We start from the raw sequence: 18,938 nt of genomic DNA on the forward strand, positions 1-18,938 counted from the left end.
GAAAAAGAAAAACAAAAATCCACTTTTCCAGTCCTCGCACTCTCTTTCTCCTTTCTTTCCCTGAGTGTGTGTCTCACACGAGCCGACATCATTCACACTATCGCTTCAGAGGAGGACGGAGAGACAGACAGACAGAGAGAGACAGAGAGAGGGAGAGAAAGAGTGTGAGAGAGAAGGGACCATAGAAACATTGCTACATGATGTGCTTTGGCTTATAGAGGCTACATTTAATCTCCACTGGCTCCCCCAGGCTTTGGTATGAGAGAGAGAAAGAGAGAAAGAGGGAGAGTGAGAGAGAGGGAGGGAGGAAGGAGAGAAAGAGGAGAGATGATGGGGGGAGGGACAGATGGAGCAGAGAAGGAGAGCGACGACGTACAACCGGCTGGAGGCTCAAATCAGCGACGGGGCCCGGAGAGACTGGGAAGGGGGGGAAGAGAGAAAAATCCCTGAGACCACACTGCCCTCTTGCTTTTCTTCGGCTCCCTCCCTCCCTGACTGACTGATCGACCGACTGTGTCTGCACCCGGCTAATCTCCAATCCTCTTTGACTGCTGTCTGGCAGACGGCGCATTGTGCCGTTTCTCTATCTCTATACAGCTGCAGTTGCTGGAGAAAACTGTGCATCTGCATCTACAGCCCCCCCCCCCCCCCCCCCCCCCCCCACACACACACACACACACACCCCGAAAAAACACTGACGCCACCACTTTTAAAATCTCCCTGTTGACACACATGTACACACACACACACACACACGCAGGCAGTGCAGCTATCCTCATTTACCACCTGCTTTGTGTCCAGATAGAGCCAGTCTTCACTAATATTAGCCGGCTTTGACGATGAGCTCCCGCAGCAGGCAGACAAAGGCTCACACACACACACACACACACACATAGGTGCAGAACACCAACTATGCACACAAACAGGAAATACATGGCTGTAAAATATCAAGATTCATTTTGGTGCAAAGCTGCATGGCGAGCGATAAACATCCAGGTGAACGACAGCTCATCGCCGCTGATTTACCGATCCCATTTCACTCTCTATAAGTATTTGTTATCTGCTGGTAATGGCCGGGAATCAGCCCCAGCTAGCCAAGTCGTACATCAAGAGAGACCCAGATCTGTCACGCTAGCCCACGCATCCGAGAAAACAGCAGCAGGACTGCAAATAAGCACACAGCAGCACTGGGCCGCAGAGCCGGAGAGGTAGAAAACAAATATACAGTGTGGACGCCATGTGTGTGTGTGTGTGTGTGTGTGTGCCGAGCAGGGCAGGCTGACAAGCAGAACACACTCGCTGGATGGCTTAAGCACGATGCCGTGGCCTCAGTGACTGACAGCTGTCACATCTGATTGATGGGACGATGGGGACAGGCGTTGCACAGGTCATTGGGTCATCGCTATGGCAACGCCGATGATGAAAATGAAAATAAAGGCTCAGCAAGAAGATGCGTGTAGTACACTGTAATATGCAGTGATATGTCATGTAGAGCCGGGCGATGTGGCTGAAAATGTGATCACCATAGAAAACTCAAAACAGTTTATATCGATAAAAAAGTCAAAATCATTTTTTGCTCCTGAGTGAACGCTGAAAATGATAAATTGAGGTTTAAACTATCATTTATTATCAGAACGTGACAAACAAACAGCACAACATTTCACAAATCTGAGGGAAAGATTCAAAACAATTATAAATTACCTTCAATAAATAAAACAACAAAGAAATCTGAGTCCTGGTCATCAGATCAAACTCTGTGTGAAGATGCTTTAAAGTGTTTTGGCTCAAGATGGAGACAAAAGAAAAGGCCAAAACAAAAACTTCCGGTCCAAGTTTTGAGCCTATTTTATGCAATTTCTGTCTTTTCTCGACCAAAACAACAACAGACAGACTTCGATGACGTCGTGAGGCAGCGTGGGCTCAATTACTGTCAAGCAAAGTTTTATAAATGTACCTTTCGTCATGTTGTGTCGTATCATTCTGATTAAACAGCTGCGAGTCAGTTACGTTAGCTCGCTAACTTTCATCAGCACTATATAAGCTGACTGTAAAGCTACTGTAGCTAACGTAACGTGGTGAATTCAGTCGTGGGCTGAGCTGAGCTGTTATCTGTGACCGAAACAAAAAAATAACGTTATAGCGTAACTGTACGTATTAGTGGCCGCAGGTCTGGTCTGTTGCTGCAAGACAGCTGCAGACACATTGTAGCGCACACGACCATCACATCCGTTTGGTCATGGACTTTCCACGTCCACATATGACGTCCAAGGTACCCTGGGTGTGTTGGTTGTTGACGTTCTGGGACGCTGTGTCAACTTCAGCCTGTTACATGCATTGTCTGTTTTCAAAATACACTTCTGTTTTCACAGGAAATGTACAGTTTGCATACAGTCTTTCAAAATAAAAGCACCACAAAGTGACGTTGTTTTTCCCTTCAGCAACAAAAGTATGTGGTTGGGTTTAGGAACAAAAAAGAGGATTTGGCTTTACAGTCTTTCGAGATGTCGATGGTTGTTGGACCCTAACTGGACTTCTCGTAACTTTCTTTCCACCCAGTGCCACCGGACACCATTAAACTAAAACAGCTACTGGCCACACATCACGTAGACGTGAAAGGATGGCTTTTTTCGTCAGCATCTGACGCCACAACTCACTGACCAACAGCTGGATTTTGACGACTTCAGAGTGAGACCAGGTAAGGTATCCTTACGCTAACCTTAACCGCCTCTCTTTTAACGTAAAACTTCATAGCTGATTGATAACTTATCAATTTTATCGGGAATCTGGGCCGAGGAGCGAAGGGGGCTGATCGGGAACTGACGAGGGAAAGTCACGTAGCTGCTCCAGCTGCAGGTATACCAACTGCTCCTTCTTCTTCTTCTGGTTAATAGCAAGTGGTGTTTAAGGTGCATTACACCCCCTCTATGGGGGTATGGGTGGTTTAATTATATGGAGGATTTATCAGACTTTTACCTCAATCAAAGAAAATGATATCAATATAACTGTTTAATGCACAGCCCTGATATCAGGATATGAGACTACATATTTGATTTTGGATATCGTTGCATCTTAAATGTTGTATTTTCCTGTATTACAGTAAAGTACTGTCATTTTCTGAACACGCCAGACTGTTTGCTGTTGTTTGCCGTCATGCACTTTGTCATTACACATTACTGATTATCATTTATCAAAAAGCTAAAGCTTTATTGTCCACATGGTTATCAAAGCATTTGATCAAACATGTGATATTTGATTTGACATGTCACCCCGCCCTAAGGTAGACTGATCACTGACTATGACTGTATCTCTGCAGGATTTGTTGTTATTATTATTGCTCTTATCAGTGGTATTTAATACAGAATTTAATATCTGTATATTTTCCCTTTTTTGTACAAAAATAGCAATAAAAACAGTCTTTGTGTGTGCGATCGAGAGAAAAAATAAGGAGGGCACTGAAGGACAAGACAGACCGCACAAACCCCACAGAGCTGGACGCTCTCACTTTCTGCTCTGGTTTCGATTAATGCATCACGCCACACTCACACAGTCTCACACGCAGACATGTGCGTGCACACACAGCCATCTAAAACACACACACACACACCTCACTTTAGGATGGCTGTGTGTGCCATTAAATCACTTCTCTGGTGTTCTCCATCATTTGCCAAGTCACCAAATCTGAACCTGCAGCAGCAGGACACTTCACAGAGGTGACCAACAGGGGGCAGTCTTTTGCTCCTCTACCTATTACCTCAGCCGCACACACACACACACACACACACACACACACGTCCTGGTAGACAGGGAGGCAGGCGACTGCCAGGCCTTGGTATGTCCTCAGTATGTACCATGTGAGGCAGACACACACACTGTGCTGCTGCGCTGGGAGAGTCAGCGGCTGTAGCTGCAGCAGAGGCCGGCGTCATTATCATTCCTCCACCAGGAGATTCACAGGACAAAAAAAACAGCATTTCTTAGAACGAGGAGAGCAGATCGAGGTAAAGGAGGAGCTCTTATTGGTAGCTAAATGTCAGCTGAGTGAGGAGACACAGAGGGAAGGGAGTGAGCACCAGGAGCTGCTGTGATTGATCTCAGTTTCTATTAAAGTTAAGTTTGAAACGAGCAGAGATTCACTCTGAACACAGACAATCAACAAATAGAGGATTTCAGCCGTGAATCAAATGAACGTGTTTAAAAAGCCAATCCCACGTCATGATGTATTGTTTGAAGGATTTTCTGTAATTTCCTATTCCTCCCTGAGTGTCAAAATATTTCACATGTCAGATATTTTGACAGCAGTAGTTTCCACGCAGTCTGCGTCTGCTGATTGGAAATATTGTGACAAGAATTGTTCGCAGTGACAACTGATTTTACTGCGTGTAAACGGACGCCGCCGTCTGAGGCTCGTGTTCGAATCTCAAACTCTGTTTTCTCCCTTTGTGTCTGATATCCTCTACAAGAGCTATCTGTCAGCACACAAACAAGCCTGCAGCAGCAGCCGGACGTGTTGCACACCGAGCGGCGGCATTAATGAGGTTATCACTGAGCGAATAATAAAACGTCACCTCAGAGTGGGAATGAAGTGACGTTACAGACGCAGAGCGTGGTGAGGAGTGCTCACATGTCAGTCCCATCAGCTCTGCATCAGTGCAGTGCTTCTGATCACCTGCCTGCTACACACACACACACACACACACACACACACACACTTACAACTTTACCGACTTCAGATCAGCTGGAGCTGAGTATACTGCTCTGCTGACAACTGACACACACACACACACATAAACACACACACACCTCACAGGTCAGAGCCCTAAAACACACAGATAGATTTTGATTTGGGTCTTTTGGTAATAAGCTGATTCACGTCTAAAACATGTCACCACATCACGATGATACAAAAGTTATAACATATATGAAACGATTAACGATTAGTCGACTGCCAGAAAATTTACTGTCAATAATTATTAATTGTTAGATGTGATTATTGCAGCTTTTCTGCGTCAGTAAATATTCATATCTTTGAATTTTGGGCTGCAAGTTTAACAGAATAATCTACTTTAAAATGTAACTTTGGGAAACTGCGACAGGCATTCCTCACTCTTTATAAACAAACTTATTAAATCAATTAATTGAGAAAATAACCAGCAGATTTATTGATCATAAAAGCAGTAGTACGCATTATAATGCTGGTTGTTTTTTAGACAAAATGAACATGATTTAAAGAAGCTTTAAAAAATATTTTTTGGGCAGATAAACTTTTGGGCGCTATTGTTATTGTTTATAATTTGAATTAAATTGCATGTAATACTCATGTAAAATATTTAAAAGTTTAAAAATAAAGCCATTTCAAATAGAAAAATATTAAAAATGAACTCTTTGTGTTTGTCTGAAAGTTTCCCAGCCCACAGGAACGAATGTGTGAAAGAGTTTAAGCACATTTCTGCAACTTTACATCAACAGTTAATGAAACTAATCTATCTTAACTCTCTTTAAAACAAAACAGTGAGTTATGTTTCAGAGTTTGATGATTTGTTTTACATTTAAAAGCCTGTTGTCAGCGTCCTGCTGTGAGTCTCTCCTCACACACTGTGTCTCCACTATGTGTTGTGTTGCTGCAGCTTGTCTGATTCATCCTCACTAACATCGACTGAAGAGCTAACTTTAGCTTCGTCTTCTCTGAAGAGTCGGAGAATAATAAAGCAATTATTCTGTAAATGTCAGAAAGATGTGTGTTAAATAAGAGCATACAGTGTGTGCTGCAGAGAGGACGCACACAGTGCACTGTTACAGTCGACTGCACAGAGTCACAGCCTGAACTTTATCACCACTGACACTGTTAAACTCATCTGAGTTCATCTGTAGAGATAAAAAGAAAATTATGATGACTGTTATGTTTTTAAACAGAAGAGAAATCTAAATACACAAAACCAAAACCTGCCATGGTGACCCTATAAACAAACAATTTTCTTTAACTTAATTATCAAATAAAGTAAATAAAACAATTAAAAATTAAACTTCACTCATGTGTCATCGTGCATCTAATTTTTTCCAAATTGTAAAAAGACTTTTTTTTTTTTTTTCAGGCTGTTTTGTAGAGATTTGAGCTGAACCACGAGAGGAAGACCCCGAAAAAGGGACTCAACACGCCCTCCAGAAAGTCCTGTTAGAATATAAACAGCACTGTTGGTTTCTGGCTCTTTTTAAAAGTATTAAAAGTTAATTGAGGATGTGCTGTGTGGGTGTAAACAGCGAGGCAACACCACAGAGGATTAAAGGAGGTAATTTAACTTCAGCAAGAATGAAAATCTCAGGGAAACACCAGCAGCAGCGTCTGTTTTAAGATCATATTTAGTCCTGTAAAAAGGTCACATATAACACTTTGAATATTTATATATCACCCCATAAATATCAGCATCAGTCTGCTAATATCCCAGAAACACAAAGACACACACTTCTCGGTCTAACACGCCGGCGCCACAGACCCAGAAGCAGAAACCCTCCATCAGCAAACAGCCTGGATTGTTACTGACCACGTGGAGCCACAGTATCTCTCTCTCTTTTTTTTTTTTTTTTTTTTTTTTGTTTGGTTTGTATTTTGGTGTGACTGGTGCAGCACTAACGTTTGATGGTATTGATCCAGCTGTGCAGAGCGCCATGCATACCTCAGGGAAAGCTAGGAGGTTGTACAGTTATCTCCCGGGGTGTAATTCTCAACTATACAACCTACTACCTCAACCTGGGAGCAAGCAGACCTGGACACCAGGGCTTCATGGCTCGGAGGGGAGGGTTTTGGAGTAAAAACATTTCGACCACAAAAGGAAGCCAGTCAGGAGGAAAATAAAAATAATAATACATGTTTAACATGATGCTCTTTGTTTTTTATCCCATCTCAAAGTCATCGTAACATATTAAAGGGCAACTTTGGTGTTTTTCAACCCTGTTTTCCCACATTTGTTTCTCATTGACTGACAGGAACAACAGTTTTTTAAGCTGATCAAATACTGAGCAACAGGGCTGAACAGGCTGCAGTGTAACCACTTGGGGCAATTGCGCACCCTCAATGAACTTCTACTACAAGTGTTTCTTTTTGTCACTGACAGGCTCAGATTGTATTCTAAGTGTCCTGAAGGATCCCTACAGAGATAGAGCTTTGTCTTAAAGAGTAAGATCCTTTTTGTTAAACCAGAAACAGCCTCGAAATCGCCATCACCAAACCCACCAGACTGCATTTAAATTAACGGTAATTTTATCAGCATATCACACAAAATTAAACTCACAGAAGCTGTCTAGGTTTGTCCTTCCACTGTTCCAACAGTCAGCAGCTTGGTTGAATGAAAACCTTATTCACTCAGTTAGATGTGAAAATGTGCTGTTTTTTTACACACTAAAATTACAGTGTTTTTTAATGGAGTTTGGTGGTGGTTGGTGGTTTTTGTCACTGACAGGCTCAGATTGTTATTCTAAGTGTCTGACAACATTACGAAAGGATCCCTACTGAGATAGAGCTTTCTAGTAATTGTTGAGATCCTTTTATTTGGATGGGACAGAGCTCTGAAATTGCCACCAAACTCCATTTAAATAAGCAGTAATTTTAGCGTGTGTAGAGGCAGCATGTTGTCACATCTAACTGGGTGAATTAAGGGTTAATTTCAACCAAACCAGATATGCTGATTGATGGAACAGTGAAAAGACGAACCAAGACGGCTTTTATGATTTTTATTTTATTGTTGGTGGACTTTGAATGAAGTGTGTTTAATGCTGATAAAATAACTGTTTTTTTTAAATGGAGTCTGGTTGAGTTGGCGATGGCGATTTCAAGGCGGTTTCTGGTGAAACAAAAAGGATCTTACTCTTTCAAAAAAGGTCCGTCTTTGTAGGGATCCTTTCCTTTACATTGTCTTACACTTAGAGTAACAGTCTGAGCCTGTCAGTGACAAGGACAAACACTTTAAGTAGATGTAAATTGACGATGCACAATTGCCCCAAGTGGTTACACTGCAGCCTGTCTTGCTGCTGCCAGCTGCAGCCGTCACACTCAACACTGGACCAATATCAAGAACTGTTGTCGCCATTCGTCACTTGGACACAATAACATGAGACAAAAGGGTCCAGATTAAAACATACTTGAGTTACCCTTTAAAGCTGCATCTTAGATACAGTCTCTATACACAGAGCGGATAAACACCAAATCTTCTCTTTACGTCACCGACCCTAAAACACACAAACGCACCCCAACCTTCCCCCAAATGTTGATCAGACTTTCTGTCTGAAAGAAAAGCCACGCAGTTGCTCATTTTAAACTGTTAACATGTGGGAGGTAATGGGCATATGTGAGAAAACAAGCGTCGCCACCATGCATCCTCTAATTGGGCCGATGTCTACTTCATTAACACTAGAAAGGCCAAGCTGCAGCTAATTGACTGCTGACTGAAATAGCTCTGTCTCCTCCAGAGTTTTCCACAAACTAACATTTGAAATACACACATGGAAATGGTGGCTATAATTACATTTTCCCTTTTAATTGACTCGTCGCTGGCCCTCCCTTAACCCCTCGCAGCCCAATTACGTTTTGGAGAAGACGAACTGAGCTGCGTGCAAAGTGTTCAAGAACCTGGAAGAACCAAACTCGACTCACATACATCGATATTTGTTTGAGATGTTCTTACAGAGGTTTAGAGTGAGTTTCAACAGGCTGAGAGAACATGTTCTGGAGAATTCAGGTTTTCAATAAGAAGCCTAAACTTTGTTGGAAAAAAGTTGGATCCCAGAACAGACGAAGCCTTCTCCACTATTTCCTTGATGAGAGGAAAGCAGAGCTGCTGGTATGTGTGACGGGGAAACAGTTAATAAAGTTGGTGAGAGCTGGTGAGCGGCCCCCGCTGTATTTCTGCTGATGCTGCTCGGGTCGCTGGAGCTGCACAGACGCAGACCTGTAGATACAAGCTTGTGGTGTCAGTTAACACAAGTTCGGATCTACGGGTTCGGGGCCGTGAGCAGATGACTTCATACGTCCATCAGTGTGACGGGACGGAGGAAATGAGCAGAACCTTTTATACTTGAAGCACCTTTCTCTCAGGAGACATTTCACGTTAGACTCTAATGATTTAAACCTTGACTCACACACCTTAACACCACTTATTGCTGAAAATTAGATGCAGTTAATTCGCCTAATATTCAACAAAAATGATGAAGCCTCCTGCTCTACCTCACGACTGAACCGTTCACAGTTATTTCAAAGACTAGAAATAATCACGTGCTGCCATTTGAGAGGAAAAACTAAAATAGAAATATAAATAATAAAAAAGCAGAAGTGACAGAGAGATGATTTCCCCCAATTATAAAATGTTACTCACGATATAAGAGACATTTTTCTGGTGGTCATACGTCACTCACACAGTGTCCACAAACTCAGCTCCTGATCCCACAATGCACTGCACAATTTCTGAGCCAACACATACTGAAATTTGTATCATGATTTGCTCACAGGTTGGAATTATTATGCCAACACTTGTTTATCACAGTTTCCTCACCACGAGGGAGTCGTCTCGCTGAGTGATAGGTGGAAAAATTCGAGTGGTATTTTAAGAGGCACGTGGCCGAGCTCAAATGAGACATAAGTAATGTAAACTGTTGAAAATAAATTGCAGGAAAATTGCTCTCCTAAAACGCTGTGTAGGAGTTTAGCGTCATTAATGCCAGTGGATATTTAACAGGCTGCGTGATGACACGAGGACGCCTGACTGTACAGTAAACACTGCGTGAATAACATCAGCTGTCTGAAGATAATGAAGTGATTCTACGTGACTTGTTTGATTTGTGACACTGACGAGGTCAGCTGGTTTATGAGACTGAATCAAAGATAAAACCTTTGGTCATGTTAACAGGGGCAAATCACTAGGCTCTGGGCCCTGTGCATCAGCGGTCTGTGTGGCCCCCGCCTGCCCGTCCTCGCTCTTGATCCACGTAAGAGTCACTTTGCTTTCTTTCTTTCTTTTATTTTTTTTGGGACCCCTTTGTTGGGGAAAGACAGGACATGGCTGCGTTTAGAGATTAATTCTAGGGACTGTTCTGTATTTATCAGAGGAGGGTGTTGCTGGGTAATGACTTGTTTGTAGTTTTATTCTGACCCTCCCCGAAGCTACAAATATTTGTCCTTGAGCCTCCCTGAGTGACTGACGAAAATACATGACCCTCCCTCCAACATAAATTTAGGTTTGTAAAACTCACCCTCTGATGTTTGAAAGTTAAGAGCTGAAGATGATTAAAGTCGTGGTTTTTCACTGCTGTCGTGCAAATGGTTTATTTTTGGTCAAATTTCAAATGAGTAGTAGAATAAAGTGATGTCGATTAAATATCTCTATTTTAAGATCAGATTTTTTTCCTGAAAGAAGTGTTTTATGCGCATGATGTGTTTAATGAATGTCGGAAATTTGAAATTCCAATGATAATTTCTGTTTTTACAGTTTCTGGCTGATAAATGAGGTAACTTTGGCGATTTTTGAAAGACAACATGCCCTCCAAACCTGCGGTCAAATAAAAACAAAATACAGCCATTTAAATTTTAATGTCCCTCCCTTCAGTCTAAATAAAAAATATTAGTCCCTCCCCAGTGCTTAAAAAAAATATCTGACATGCCTCCTCATTTTTGCACCACCTCCTCCCCCCTCATAAATAACTAACGGTCCCTGAGGGGCGAGAGAGGAGCCACTGTTTTTTAAAAATACATATAGTTAGGTTTTTTAACATTTTATTCAGCCAATTTTAATCTAGTTGAGGCATGAATTAATTAGAGATAAAAAACTTTTTATTTCAAGCTTTTCAAGGGGCCTCCTTTCACTGGGGCCCTGGGTAATCTGCCCCACTTTCCGCCCGACTACGACATAAATTGACAAGGTGTATAACTTTCGCACAGATCCGTAATATTGTTATTTCATGACAAAAATAACTGTGTGATATTACACAGCTAATAACAGCAAGAACAAAAATATATTAAACTGACAAACCACCGAAACTTCACAGGACTGTTATCTTGGAATTTTTACAGACTGATAAAGTCATTATTGATATTAAAACAATTCTCTCTTCACTCACTTCACATCAGCAGCTTTTTTTAGGCTTTCGCTCCAATTTTAAAACTGTTTCAGCACATTCCTGTCTGATGTGATCAGAGTCGTCACTCTGCAGCACAAGTGACAAAGTAAAACTTATGAAACTCGGAGATAAAAAAAGGGAGTGAGTCGTCCAATTTCAACTTTCAGAGTCCATCTGAAGTTCTCTTTCTCCTTCTCTTCCCCCCGCCTGAATTTAAATGAGACGTCTGACTTTGAAGCTGTTGCCAAGTTGCTTAAAGTATGTCAGTGGGTCTTTGCCAGCGAGCTGAAAGACACCTTGAGATTGGCCGAACAAAGAGGTCAGCAGGGTCCGCAGCACCCTGCCAGCCCACGCTGCCACCTCTGTGTGTGTTTTTGTGTGTGTGAGGAAGACTCGGAGAGCGCGCCGACAAAACTAAGACCAGCTAAGGGCCGCCACCTGCATTGTTTGGTGCTGAACAGCACCGGCGGCCAAACTCAGCGGCGCTACCCGCCCTGCTCGCCCAAATCTACCCAGCAACAGAGGTGGTGTGTGTGTATGTGTGTGTGTGTGTGGCAGAAGGGAGGGGTAGGGGGGGTTCAACAGAGGTGAAGAAGGTGAGGAAGTGGTATGTCGTTAGCACTTCATAATATCACGCAGTGTAAACAGATAGCCCCGGCTAGCCCAACAGGTAGCGTTCAGTTTAGGGCCCTTTCACCACGGCGAATATACAGTAAACATCCCAGCAGAGCTCGGCCATGTGACAAACACAGCAAACACACAGCTGAATATTGAGACAAGCAAAGAGAAGAAACAGCTCGGAGCACATTGGTAGCATGAGAACTTACCCATTTGCCTTTATGTTTAGTTTCCAAATGTTTCTTTTCTCTACTCTGCAGGGCCTACGGTGCTTGGCAGAAGGTATAGGCAGTCATGTCCACTGTGGCCCATCAAAAAAAACCCAGCTCAAACATGCAACTACAGTAACAAAACCTCCCCGAAAGGGAGCTTGGGGAGAGGGTGGGAAAGAGTGAGACAAAAGGAAAAAAGCAAAAAGGGAAGAGGGAGAGAAAGTGCTGGTGGGGGGAGAGAAAAGGAGGGAAAAGTAAACGATAACAGAAAAACAAACTAGTTTTTTAGGTGTTTTTATAATTTCGGTTCACCGCACGCTGGTAATAATAACTATAAATAAGCGAGAGGTAATCTTTCAGCCTGTAAAAACCTCTGCAATCTACAAGCTGCTTCCCTGCACTACGAGCAAATGACAAGCAACATCTGTTTGTAAGACAGCCAAAATCCCAGCCTTAAAAAAAAGAAGAAGAAGAAAAATCGGAAAAAATTGGCTTGATTTTTCGTCTTTTTCAGTCTTGAAACTGCAAACTCTCCTTGTCTGTTTGACTCCCTCACTCGCTCAGCTGAATAAGGCAAACAAAAAAGGGAAAGGGGAGTGTGGAAATTCAGCGAAGGGAAAATGCAGCCATGAAGCCATCCTCCTGTCACCCCTGAACCTCTCCCCTTCCCTTTCCTTCTTCTCCTCTCCCTTTTTTCCCCTCCTCCTCCTCCTCCTCCCTGCACACTCCTTCTTCCTCTCCTTCTTCCTCCTCTCTCCCCCCCACCTCCCAAAACGCAAGAGACAGTCCAGGTATAGCTACTACTCACTCAGTCCTTCTCTTCCCAAAACGCCCCACTACTCCGACACATAAACACTTGGACACACACACTTGTATCCTCGTCTCCCAGAGCGTCCCACACAGCCAGAAGCAGACTGACTGGCTTGCACGTACACACTCATGGATGTGCTAACAAAAGTGCATACACAGAAATACACACACACACACACACATGCACACATTTCTTGGAAAGCTTCCATGCACCAAAAACAAATACCAATCTTTAGTTAGCCTCAGCTGCGAATAGAAAAGAAGGAGTCATTTCGGGACTTGGCTCTGGTTTACTGAGGCACAGATACAGACCATTTCTCCATATGCCTGCCTTTCACAGCTCGGGAGCAGCTCCAGATTTCACTGTATCATAATACTGCGAAAAACCTCCTCTGTCACTGATATTTGCTGATAACTTCCAGCTCCGGTAATAGGACCGTGAGAGCGGCCGACATTCGGCAAACCAGAAATGCTGGACTTGTTTGTCGTGTTTTTAGTCTTGGAATTAATAGGTAGGGTCGTGCAGTTCGCCAAACGCTAGTGACAGCACATGAGCTCTGTTCCATTATAGGACATAAGTGGGTGCCAAGTGAATCAATACAGCACTCAGAGACAGAGAGACAGCTTCAATTTAAGCTGCAGGAGCAAAGACACACACACACACACACACACTCTGCTGAGGTGCTGCAAGTTTACCCTGTTTGCCCAAATTAAATTCAGGTGGAAGGAAGAGATATCTCGCCGAATTAAAAGCAAGAAACAAGCGGGTCTTTTTAGAGCAGCGAACGAGCACAGAAAGCCGGACGCACTAAAACGAGCTCTTTTCCTCCCTCATCTCTTTGGTATTCTTTGGTATGAGGCGTCACCGACTGGCTGGTTTGGTAAACAGGGCATGCTGCATGCTGACATCACATGACAGGAATTCTGTCTATTCAAGTGTAAGGAATAGATCGCCCAAAATAAAATGTATCTACTCATCTGGATAATTATGGATTCTATTGCAGCCGTGGGTAGAAACCAAAGACTCGCCTGCATTCGTTACCAAATTTTAACTCAACCAAACTTTTTCCAGACCACAGCCCTATCTCACTGTGTCATGCTGAAACTGAGCTGCCTCAAACTTTAACTAATCATGACCTTTTCTTTTATTCCAAAACCCAAACTGCCTGTTAGTTGGGCCAGTCACAGCACGTCTGCTGCTGTGGGATCCATCATTTTGCCAAAGATTCTGCAGTCAGCACCAGTTTATGCCTCTCATAAATGACTATTGCACTGAAATGACTGAATACTAGAAGATAAACACTGGACGATCTTCAGCCGCTTCCCCTGCTCAAAGAATATCCAGCACGTTCTCACTGTGACCTCGTCACGTGTCCACGTTTGGTCATGGACCTTCTACATCAACATACGACGTCCAAGGTACCCTGGGTGCTGTCGCCGTGTCAACTTCAGCCTGTTACATGCATTGTCTGTTTTCAAAATACACTTCGGTTCTCACAGGAAATGTACAGTTTGCATACAGTCTCTTTCAAAATAAAAGCACTACGTCGGTACAACACTAAATTTATATTACTTTTGTTCCACAACACACGCACATGGTTGGGTTTAGGAAAAAAGAGGGTTTGGCTTTACAATCTTACAGGAAGTGAACACCGGTCACCAGGGTGAAAGCCTGTGGTTGTTGGTTCTATCCTCCACCTCTCCTGCTAGTCTCTTACACAGACGCCGATGACGTCAGCACGCTGGCTGACTCTGTTGTCTGTGGACATTCCCATAGGAAAGTTGTAACAGAGCTAGCGCTGGCTCCCAGCGGCAGTGATGTGATTGGATCCAAATCCGTGTACTTCCGTACTTCGTTGCCTTACATCCGCCTGCTGTTCCCCGAATTGTTGTCTGTAGTACAACAGAAAAGGAAGTGTTCAGTGCATCGCAAGAAGAGATTAGAATGGATATTATTTAATTTGGTTCAGCTATATTGCAGAGCTGCAACGTCCACAAGATTGGAGAAATTAAGGATTTACAGCGTGCCGTATCTATGGCAACGCCGTCACGTGGTCTGGATATCCCCGCCCATTTCTATTTCAAAACTAACAACGAATGTCCCCAGACTCCCATTCTGAAGTAAGGGAGGCTGGTCACGCGAGACTACCCTCCTGCCCGCCTTACTCAGACTTACACTGTCTTAATTTCTTTGTTGTCCAGCCGCGATGCCACTAGGCTCCATTAAACAATAACGGCAACCAGCTGCGTATCATGCCAACATGAAAGGATGGCTTTTGTTGGTGCCTGACACAAAGCGTCACTTACCAAGCGCTGGATTTTGATGACTTTTGACATGAAAAATAACTCCAGTGGAATTACTGAAGATCAGTTTTACTGAAAGGTAAATACTGGACAATCTTTATCTCCTTTTATAGTTTACAGTTACAGTTTATGTTTCCTCTCCACCTTATATATAGGTACAGTCATGGAATGGGGGCAAAGAGTTGTCACGCCTTTAATCTGCGCCGGGAGGTAGTAACAGCGCCAAAACAGTGTCTGTATAAGCGGCACATGCCACCCACCGCAAGAGATTGAAAAAGTAGCTGTTAGCTGTTAGCTGTTAGCGGCTAACACAAAGTAGAAGAACGGCAGCCATAAATGTCCACAATTTGGGAAAACAGTGGCTAAGTGCACACATGACTTTTTTATGACAAACATACAAGTAATTTTTTTTACCCTCTGAAAATGGACCTCGCGGGCGACCACGGGGTTCGCTGTTTTTGTAATCGTGTTTAAAATCGATCTAAAATAAAAATAATAGTAAAAAGAAAAAAAAACATAAGAGCCAAAGCTTCCGTCTTTTGCATCATCAAGTTCCCTGTGTGCCATGACATCATTACATTATGCTACAAAGATGGTGCACGTGCTCAGCGATGCCACAGTACCGTCCCATCATGGGCGAGGGAGAGTGTGGTACACATGATCCTGATTTTGCGCCATTGTGTTGTTTGCTTGTGATGACGTCATCACGTTATGTTACATGTGCTTCAAAAGACGGAGAAAATGTGCAGTATGTTTCAGAGGAACAGAGAGGCAGGTCGATACGAACGCTTGATGTATCTTTTTAATGTATAACACAATTTCAATACTTTTCAATACTGCTGCTGGGTTGATGCCCTTCTACGGCCCTGTCCAGCTCTCCTGGTGTAACGGCCGGTCTCCTGGTATCTGGTATCAACCTGATTGGGCTGCAGGTACGGCCTCATGCTACCAGTAGTGACAAGGACACTAGCAGAAGACAAAACTAGAGAAGAATCAGTGAGGAAGGATAAGGAGAGAGCAACTGTCTGTGGACACCACATGTAAAACCATTCCCTGTTTGTCTCTTTGATTTGACCCAAAGCAGCTGAAACTGATTCACAATCACTTGTGTGTCCTGAATGGACACATTGATATCCCTGAAGTTTAACTTACTTCCTCTTAGAATGTGACCATCAAGTGTTCCCTGCTATGACATTTTGCCGTTACATCTTCATCAGGTAACACTTAGCATGTAACAAATCAGGATGTGAATAAGAAGCTCCGTATACAGTCCACATGTGGACGATGAAGGCTTTGAATGAAGAAGCTGAATCATCATAGTTAAACTCAGACTTCAGAAATGGGTTCAATCGGCGATCATAGAGGCACAAAATGAGATGATGACCAACAACCATGGACTTTCACCCAGGAGGCCAGTGTTCACTTCCTGTAAGATTGTAAAGCCAAATAAGAGACTTTATATAAGCAGTACATTTCCTGTCCCAGAATGTCAGCAACCAACACACCCAGGGTACCTTGGACTTCATATGTGGACGTGGAAAGTCCATGACCAAACGTGGACATGTGACGAGGTCGGAGTGAAAATGCTCTAAACGGGTGCTTCACAGATTACTTCATCCTTCACTGGCCTTGACACACTGACTCCAATACGACCTCTGGCTCTCAGATAACTAGCATACAGTTTCCTTCAGGGAATAAAAAACAAATAAGTGCCTTAAACTCGAGGTAGATCCACAATAATCTCGCTGTAATGAAATTTTACTGTGTCGAGCCTTTAGCCTGAGTCGGGGTTCAAAGGATGTGTTTGCTGCAGTCCTTGTAATCCCTTCAAATTGCTTCTCATACAGAAATGAAAGTTGCATGGTGCCATTTCATAGATCAGGGATTACGGGTTCTGCCTCAAACGCACGCGGTGGACCAGACCTGAGTTTTACTATCCTGGACTGTAACTGTGGCTGGTTGGTGAGACTGCAGCAGCTCTCTGCAGGCTGACTACAGTTAAAACATTACAGGACGATTAGTCGAGCCCGAGTGTTGTCCTCCTACTTTAAGACTTCACGATTAGTCCTTGTCCAACTTTTAATTTACACAGCCCCTTATAAACTAAACTCCATGCAAATGAGGGCTCTATAAGTGGGCTGTTTTACATTTTTGTTGAAGTTTACTGGCACTTTCTTTCATGCGGCGAGAGCGGCTTGTCTTTAGTGTCTTCAGGCGTAGAATATCACCCCTTTCCAAAATTCTGTGTCTGCACCCTTTCCATCTTCTCTCCTCTCTTCTCTCTCTTCTCCCTGCGTCTGATATTCTGCTCACGCACAACTGCGGCAGCCCTCCTCCAATCGCTGGCATTAATCCACACCTCAGACCCCCCAGACACACTGTCTGCTCTCCCACAATGCACCTCAGCTTCAAAACTTTCCCAGACACATTTGGCCTTCTCTCTATCGCTTACCTCTCCCTCCCTCTTGAGCCCCTTTTCTTTCACTCGGTCTCCCCATGGCTCTTCATCGTCCAGTTTCATTTGCTCTGCCTCTTTTCTTTCTCAAACTCTCTAAATTTCCCCTTTCTCTCTCTCTATTCAGCCACGGCCTGTCTGACAAAAGTATCTCCTAATCTTCCCCAGAGTACATTTGACATAAAATGGCGGCACCGCAACAGACCAATACCGCCCGTCTAACGTTGGAGAGCAGAGCTGCAGTTTTGCATTCGAGATGCTCAAACATGTTCATGTCCCGGACCCCCAAGTCGACCAACAGTAGAGTCCCAGAGCCCATTTATCAGGATTTGTTCAAACCCAGGGCAAAGTCTCTAATTGTGATAATTAGAACATAGGTTTCTCTGACATATTTCTGCATCTGGATCTTGTTTGGTTGTTCAATTTTCTCTTTCCCCCCCAAATCCCTTTTTTCCTCATTTTTATCAGGTCTAATCATTTTACGCTGACATTCAACAGAAATCCCACCATACAGGAAGCAAAGAGACCGACCGCTCCACCGCAGAAGCCTCAATAAACCAGCATGTGATGCAGCAACAACAGACCTGCAGGTTATACCGCAGAATTTACAGTAAGTAAGAAATCCCTTTTGGAAGTAGACGAGGCAGGTTGGGGTAATGTACCTTCCTCACCACATAAAACTTTTGGAGCGTCCCTGGTTGAGTACATACACCAGTCAACGGCTCCTGGGGGTGAAGAGAGCACCAGCTGCCAATCAAATCTTCAGAATACGAGCAGAAAAGACTGAAAATCCAAAAGCAGAACTGCTGTCGGGATTCATCCCTTAAATATTTACCAAAGGAGGATCACAGATGTGGGTCATAAAAGCAGAGGAGCACCTGCTGAGGACCACCACAGAATGAACTTATCAGTTGTTTTGCTAATCTCCATCGGGATGCCAGGCTCCTTAACATTCTTGTACTGCACGGTCACTAATTTATTGCACGGTCACTAATTTATTCTCTGGCAATCGACCCCTTGGAAAGAAAAGAGCCCTGTGCAAAGGCCGCTAATCAGCATCTGTTGGCTTGGACTGGTCGTCTCCCCTCTGACAGTGTTTTCCTCATAAGGGTTTTAACATTTATCAGTGATCTGGTTTGGCTTCGGTCTTGGGAATGTTTCTGTTGTGCTGGGAAAAGACAAAGCTAAGAGGATTGAATTTGGAGCTGCAGGCGGACACGATGGGAAGTGTAGATAGAAACTGGAACAAGTCAGTCCTGGAAGATAAAGATTCATCCAAGACAGAACTAATAAGGAACAAATTGTGTTTTATTGAGATGTGATTATGAGAAACATTCCACCTCCCTCCCGCCCACATAGACTTTATTCAGTTCATTACAAGTTGACCAAGGACTTCAATGCTACATGTTAGCAACACAGACAAAAAACAGCTCGATATCCTG

At 43.5% G+C, this 18,938-nt stretch overlaps 1 protein-coding gene and 1 long non-coding RNA gene across 16 annotated transcripts in view; one reads left to right on the plus strand and one right to left on the minus strand.

Moving 5' to 3' along the window:
• The window catches only part of LOC117259519 (uncharacterized), a 157,579-nt gene that overhangs the window by 12,388 nt on the left and 126,253 nt on the right, over window positions 1-18,938 (minus strand). The window contains exon 5 of one of the 15 annotated variants that reach the window (XR_013491002.1): window positions 14,421-14,630. The exons of the other annotated variants lie outside the window; for them this stretch is intronic. The gene's annotated coding sequence lies outside the window, so the exon portion shown is untranslated. Of the gene's footprint in view, window positions 1-14,420; window positions 14,631-18,938 lie in introns of those variants that run through there. 15 annotated transcript variants of the gene reach the window in all.
• On the plus strand, window positions 1,907-6,669 carry LOC144462774 (uncharacterized). The gene is made up of 2 exons (XR_013490996.1): window positions 1,907-2,853; window positions 6,090-6,669. It is a non-coding gene; the product is annotated as an uncharacterized LOC144462774 (long non-coding RNA).

This window comes from Epinephelus lanceolatus, chromosome 4, assembly GCF_041903045.1.
Source record: "Epinephelus lanceolatus isolate andai-2023 chromosome 4, ASM4190304v1, whole genome shotgun sequence".
NCBI classification, from domain to species: domain Eukaryota; kingdom Metazoa; phylum Chordata; class Actinopteri; order Perciformes; family Serranidae; genus Epinephelus; species Epinephelus lanceolatus.